At 49.4% G+C, this 6,257-nt stretch overlaps 1 long non-coding RNA gene across 1 annotated transcript; it reads left to right on the top strand.

The window, feature by feature from the left end:
• The first annotated feature begins 764 nt into the window (after positions 1–764).
• Positions 765–5,939, top strand: LOC119003688 (uncharacterized). The gene is made up of 2 exons (XR_005070006.1): positions 765–835; positions 5,423–5,939. It is a non-coding gene; the product is annotated as an uncharacterized LOC119003688 (long non-coding RNA).
• The last annotated feature ends 318 nt before the right edge of the window (positions 5,940–6,257 follow it).

Genomic DNA, 6,257 nt, shown 5'->3' with positions numbered 1-6,257 from the left:
GTACTAATTTGCAAAACCACACCAGAGACTGCTTGTTCCTGGGAAACTGCAGAGATATGGGAAATTTTCCAGTGAAATAAATATGAAGAGATCTTTCCCATTCCAGAGAGGAAGGGCTACCCGCATTCACTCAGTGGGTGTCACACTAGGCGCCTTACCTGTCGCGTTGCGGGTCACTAAACTGAAGAGAGAGATGCAACGCTTGATAGTCGGTGCAGATCATTCATTCAGTAAAGACATGTTTTTGGAATGAATGAAGCGTTTGTCCCAGTGAATCATCACAGAAGTGCAATGACAAGAGAGTGAGAGAAGAGGAAACTGATTCACAGCGAGGGTCAGAAAGTCCCTCAAAGCCACAGAGTTGGTAAGTGGCCGAGGCAGAATTCAAGGCACATTTTTCTGGCCTGAGAACTTGCATTCTTGCCATTGTCCTCGACCGCCAGAAACCATTACCTTTGCAGGACAGGCTCACACTGGGTGCCTCTGAGAACCCAGCACAGAGCAAATAGAAAGAATGGGTTGAATTATATGATGTATGTAAATAAGATTGAAGACATGAGATGATGAAAGATGTGTAATTGCTAACGTGGAGGAGAAAGCCATGCTGAGGGTGGGGGCAAGGCAGCAATCAGATCAGGGCCAACAAGGACTGGGGGGGGGCGGCCCGCGATGGAAGGGAGGTAGTGAGGCGGGTGTTGCAACAGGAAGTGATAGCAGGGGAAGCTGGGAAGAGAGGCTTTGTGTGAACTCTCGCCCTTGAGGATGGAGTTCATGGGTGAGGAGAATGAAGCCGAGAGATGCTGTGGTCAGGAGTGCCCGAGACTGCCAGAGGAGGGTGTGTGTCTGCTTGGGGAAAGGGAAACAAAGCCAGAGGGACCTAGGGTAGACAAGGGCAAGCTTTCTTCTGGGCAAGAGTGAGGAAGCTGTGGTCTGGGAGGGTGTGCAGACATGCAGGCTCTGTGTGCAGGGCAGCTGTGGGAGAAAGGCTGCTGGTCCAGCACACGAGCTCCGAGCCCTGGGGTAAGCCAGCCGAGGGCTGGCTCCCAGCTCAGCCTGTCCCTGTGTGACCTTAGGTTACTTCGTTCTGAGCCTCCACAGGCATCTGAGAATCAGCACAGTCCTTCACCAAGCCTGGCACAGAAGTGGGTACAGCAGGGGAACAACAAGCCGAGGAGCTGAAACCTCGCACCCTGGGATTTGCCCTGGAGGGGAATGTGGTCTCCTAGTCCCCTGCCAACCCCCAAAGTGGGGCCGGGCTTGGGGACAACCTTCTGCTTGCAGAGGTCCCTAGAAGGGAAAGAGGGGAGGGAGGCCCAAAGCCCAGTAACTTTACCCTTCAGCAGTGTTTAAAAGTTATTTGAGACTTTTGAAACTTTTTTAGGGAAAAAAATAAATACTAACCTCAAAGCTTCCTTTTTCTCTGTGTAGAGAGAGGGAAAGTCTTAAGTTAGCCTTTGGGGCACAAGCCCTTCTTTTATGGGCCTTGGCTGACCAGGGGTTAGACCGGATCTTATTCTGGAGCTGCCAAGGCAGCCAGAAGGGGCAGCCTTGAATGTGAGCAGACGGGAATGTGCTCCATGGTGTTATCTTTAGGAACGAGATCCCAGCCCCCGCCCTGCTTCCAATATAGACATGGACTGTGCTGCTTAGAAAATTACCTGTCCCTGAGAGAAAACTATGTACGTGTGTAAGTGTGAGCGTGCATGGGTGTGTGTTCAAGGGAGTGTTTTTTGCCCAAGACGTTCCCCAGGGGATCAGGCCTGGATTCACAGGCAAGATGCAGAGGCCCATCTCCACTTCCTGATGGTGACGGAAGCCAGCAGGACTGGGCAAGGAGGGCTGAGCCCCCCAGTGCTAAGGGGCCCTGGTGTCATTCTAGAAGGTGAAGGAAAACCACAGGCTTTGGTCACATACATTTGCAGACACCTGAATTCTCCTAGCTTGTCTTGGGAGGAGAGTTTTATTTCTTGAAGTGTCACTGGAAAGGGACCAGGCTCCAAGCCTGCTTTGCCTCAAGCCTATAGTGTGTGGGTTCTTGGCTTCACGTAGAAGAGTTCACATCGCAAGTCCAGGTGGTTTTGAGAGGACATTTATTAAAGCTGGGGACAGTGGAACAAAGGGAGGGCTTGTGATAGAAGAAGTACAGGAGAGGGCCTAGGTGGTGGCCTGCTTCGGCTCCCTTGAAACGTAACAGGGAAGGAGTGAGCCCAGGCGGGGCTGCTGTCGGCTCCCTGGGAGGTCAGAGAAAGGGGGCCTTGGAGACGGGGTCAGGGGGTTAGCCTGCCCTGGGTGCAAGTCTCGTGGAGACCCTCAGAGTTTAGGAGAAGAAAGTAAAAAGTTCATGGCCCAGAAAAGGCACGGGCGTGCCCACATTGGCCTCCTTTATCTTGAGGGTTACTGTCTCTCTTCTCCAGGGGGCGGGAACCTTCAGGGAGGTTTTGGGGGAGGGTTTCAGTAAAATGTTCATCAGCTTTGTGTGTTTTAATATGCTGGTGCATCAAAATGAAGGAGCACGTAGCAGGGTCCGGGGTCATTCTCTGCTCAGCTTCACTGCTTTCCTTTCACCTTGAGATTTTTCGTTATTTGTTCCCCTGACTTTATTCATCCTTGGGTTTGGCTGTCACAAACGGCACTAACTAGGTCTGTGTTACCTATCTTTCTGACAGGGTGGTTTAAGCTATGTGTTCTCTGGTTAGGGAGGACAGGTATAAACCATTTGTTCTCAACGGTCCTTGGTCAGGGAAGATAAGGGCTTGTGATTCACTCGCTGGCTGTAAATTGGTCAGATTATTTGGCCTTCTTTCATTATCTTGTCTCAGTTTCCCCATTCCACTCGCCAAGGAATTTTCCTAGCTTCTTATTATCCTGCCTCATTAGCAACCAGCCAGTCCCTCAGTCAGTCATCCTAGAAAAATGCCAATTCGCCGGCAGACAGTGAAGATCCAAGGTGGTACCTCTCTCTGGGGAAGAGGGAAAAGGACAGGGGCTCAAGAGAGTGAGAGAGGCCAACAGCACGGCTCAGCGGGCCCTGGGCCAGCTTCCCCAGGAGCAGCTATTGTCAGCTGCCAGGTTGAAATGTGTTTCTCTGACACCGCAGTTCTCTCCCGCTACGGTGGTCAAACCTGCTGTAACACTGGGTTGACCACTACCGCCATCCAGCCTCTGCCGTGGGGCATTAAAGGGCAACCAGTGTCCATGCGTGGGACAGGCCCCCAGAGGGGCTGCTGTCCTTCCCCATAGTGCCTCCTTCTCGAGGCCGGCGCAGCCTCCTTTCAGGGGAGACGAGCGGCGAAGTGAGAGAGGTCATGTGGAGCAGGGGAGACTATGAGAGTCAGATAATTGCGTGGTCACGGTCGCAAGCACTGATGGATAGATGACCCCTCTCTCCCCAGTCATGGAGGGGAATAGGACTCACGAGCTGGAGCCTAGATCCCCAAACAGAAAGATGCAGATTAGTCCCTCATAAACTGGTATATTGATCCCTTGCAAGGGACCTGATTCATATTAGCTTCAGACAAAAAAGAAACATATTGGCTCATGTAGCCAAGACATTCAAGGAACTCAAGGATGGGCAGACCTAACAGAGTCGTGGGGCCCTACGCCCCTCTGCCTCTCAGGTCCACTCACCTCCGCCTGACTTCACTCCCCCGCGGGACCTTACTCAGGCTTCCAGTAGCTCCAGGTTTACGTGGACGTCTACATTGGCATTCAAGAGAGAGACTCTCCATTCCAGAGTATGATAAAACTCCCCAAAAGATGGAAACTCACGATGTTTGAGATGGAGAAGTAGAGAGAGAGTCCTCCAGATCCCCCAGCACACCTGGGGCACAGCCCTTGGTTTTTAAACGCCCTCTGCACTGAATGGAACCAGAACTCCGTAGGGACAATGACTGACTGCAGGGCTGATTCGGGAAAAGTACAAGGTGAACCTAAGACATCTTATTAAATCAGGAAGATAAATGGTGACCGGAAAAAAAGAAAAGGAAGGAAGGAAGCACTTAAAGACCGACAGGGACACGTCCAAAGGACACAGAGCTGACTGGAGGAACCCCCACAAGCCAAACATGGGACAATCTGGACACCAAAACAAATGATGAAAGCAAAGATAATAACCCACTGCATAAAGTAGGAAGCCATGAGCTCATTGTGAGATAAATAAATAAATAAACAAATGGACTGCTGGATGAGAAATGAGACATTCACATTGTCTCCAAGTAAATCCCCTCAAAACACTCAGGAATTACAAAGAGGGTACCTCCACAGTGGAGAAGCCTGGCCACCACTGTCAGAATCCAGGGACAAAGTGAACATCACCAGTAGCGGGACAACTCAAAACTGCATCGCCTGATAGGATGCCTTCAGGAGAACCCAGCTGTGCTTCTGTAATTTTCCCTGCCAAAGGCGCGGAATCGGGGTCTAATCATAGGGAAACAGACAAACCCAAGCGGAGGGACATTCTGGGAAACAACTGGCTGGTCATCTTCAGAGGGGTCAAGGTCGTGGTAGGAAAGATCAAGGAACTGTTTCAGACGGAAGGAGACTACAGGGTCACGACAAGTAAATGCCATGTGTGATTCTGAACGGATTCTCTGGCTCTGAAGGATATAACTGGGACAGCTGGTGAAACTTGAATGGGATCTGAGGGTGTGATGATAGTAATGCATCCGCATCGATTTCCTGATTTCGATACTTGATGTAGTAGAAAGTCCTTATTTGTAGGAAATACATGGGGATAGAGCATCACATCATCAACTTATTCTCAAATGGTTCAGGGGAAGAAAGTTCTTTGTATTGTACGCTTTTCTTTGTATTGTAACTTTTCTTTAAGTCGAAAGTCATTCCCAAATGTTTTGTATACCCCCAAAAGGATTGTGATAGGCCTGGCCTATGTCACATATCTACTGTTGGCCAATGGCTGCATCCAAAGGCTTGAGGTTCTCTGATTGGTCAGTTTGGGTGGTGTGCCCACTCCTGACACGGGGTGCCTGCGTGCACAGCTGGAGCAACAGACCACCAGGATCAGGGGGACTGAAAAACAGCAGATTCCCTAAGGAGAGGACTCAAGACAGACCAAAAAAAGTGGCAGTTACCTACTGCATTTATGTTACACTCTTATTATTACTTTTGGAAAATAATCCAATCATTTGAAAGCATATAACCTTTGACTCAGTAATTCCACTTCTTGGTAATCTATTTGAAGAAAATCATCTCAATAAGGAGTGATGGAAGCTTTGTATTCAAAGAGGTTGGTTCCAGTGTTATGTAGCGTACTGAAAGGCTGAAAGCCACCTCAACCCAAGTATCAGAGAGAGTCTGAGGAAGGCCAGTCTGTGGCCGGGTGGCTGACCAGCCCTGGGGCCATTGGCACAGTCAACGGCCCTCTGGGTGTCCTGCTCACAGGCCTCCGAATTTCCTCCTGCAGGTGAGAGCATCTCAGTCCACTCGGCTTGTCTGAGCTTCACAATAAGTTACAACTTTATGTCCTTCAGAATGACTCAAAGTAAAAAAGACTAATTATTCCAAGTGTTGGGTATAAGGAATACAGCTGAACAGTAAAAAGCAATGAATTGCAATATATTACAGATATATGTAACACCATGGATGACTCTCCAAAACCTGCCATGCTGAGGCAAAGAAGCCTTACCCAGCAGTACACACTGTGTGATTCTGCTTCGTGGATATGGTGTTCGAGCACAGAGAAAGGCCCTCACTCGCGATAGACATCGGAACAGTGGCTGCTTCTGGGAACTTTCTGGGTGATGGGCAGGCTCTGTGTCTTGATTTACATGGTGGTTCCATTGGGTGGTTCCTTTGGTTACTCTAAAAATCTGTAATGGCTTACTGTGTAGGAAGTATAACTCTATGCAAAAAAAATGAAATTTTAAAAATATTTTAGGCTCCAAAGTTCTGAAAGACCAATAAAGGGAGAGTTGCATCTATTGTGCATAGTTCTTGACTATTTGCACTACATTCTTATAACCACGCCCTAGTATCCAAAGTCCTTCCCAGGTTGACTACTTTCTCACCAGGTTCTCTCCTAGTTACTGTTCCTCCCCTGGGTCCCTCAGCTCCGGCCCCACTGGCCACTCCCTACAATTGCAATTCCTTAAACAAGCCAGCCACGTCCCCACCTTGGGTCCTTTGCACTTGCTCTCCTCTCTGTCTGGAATTCCCTTTTCCCAGGGTCTGGTTGCTCCTTCACTTCCTCAGTTCTCTGCTTAAATGTCACCCTATCAGACACAAGTCCTGCCCCCTTT

The sequence above is a fragment of the Sturnira hondurensis genome, unplaced genomic scaffold (assembly GCF_014824575.4).
Source record: "Sturnira hondurensis isolate 20B ecotype Veracruz unplaced genomic scaffold, ASM1482457v3 Scaffold0018728, whole genome shotgun sequence".
Lineage (NCBI taxonomy): Eukaryota > Metazoa > Chordata > Mammalia > Chiroptera > Phyllostomidae > Sturnira > Sturnira hondurensis.
The sequence above is the reverse complement of the archived record's forward strand: the minus strand, read 5'-3'. Positions and strand labels throughout refer to the sequence as shown.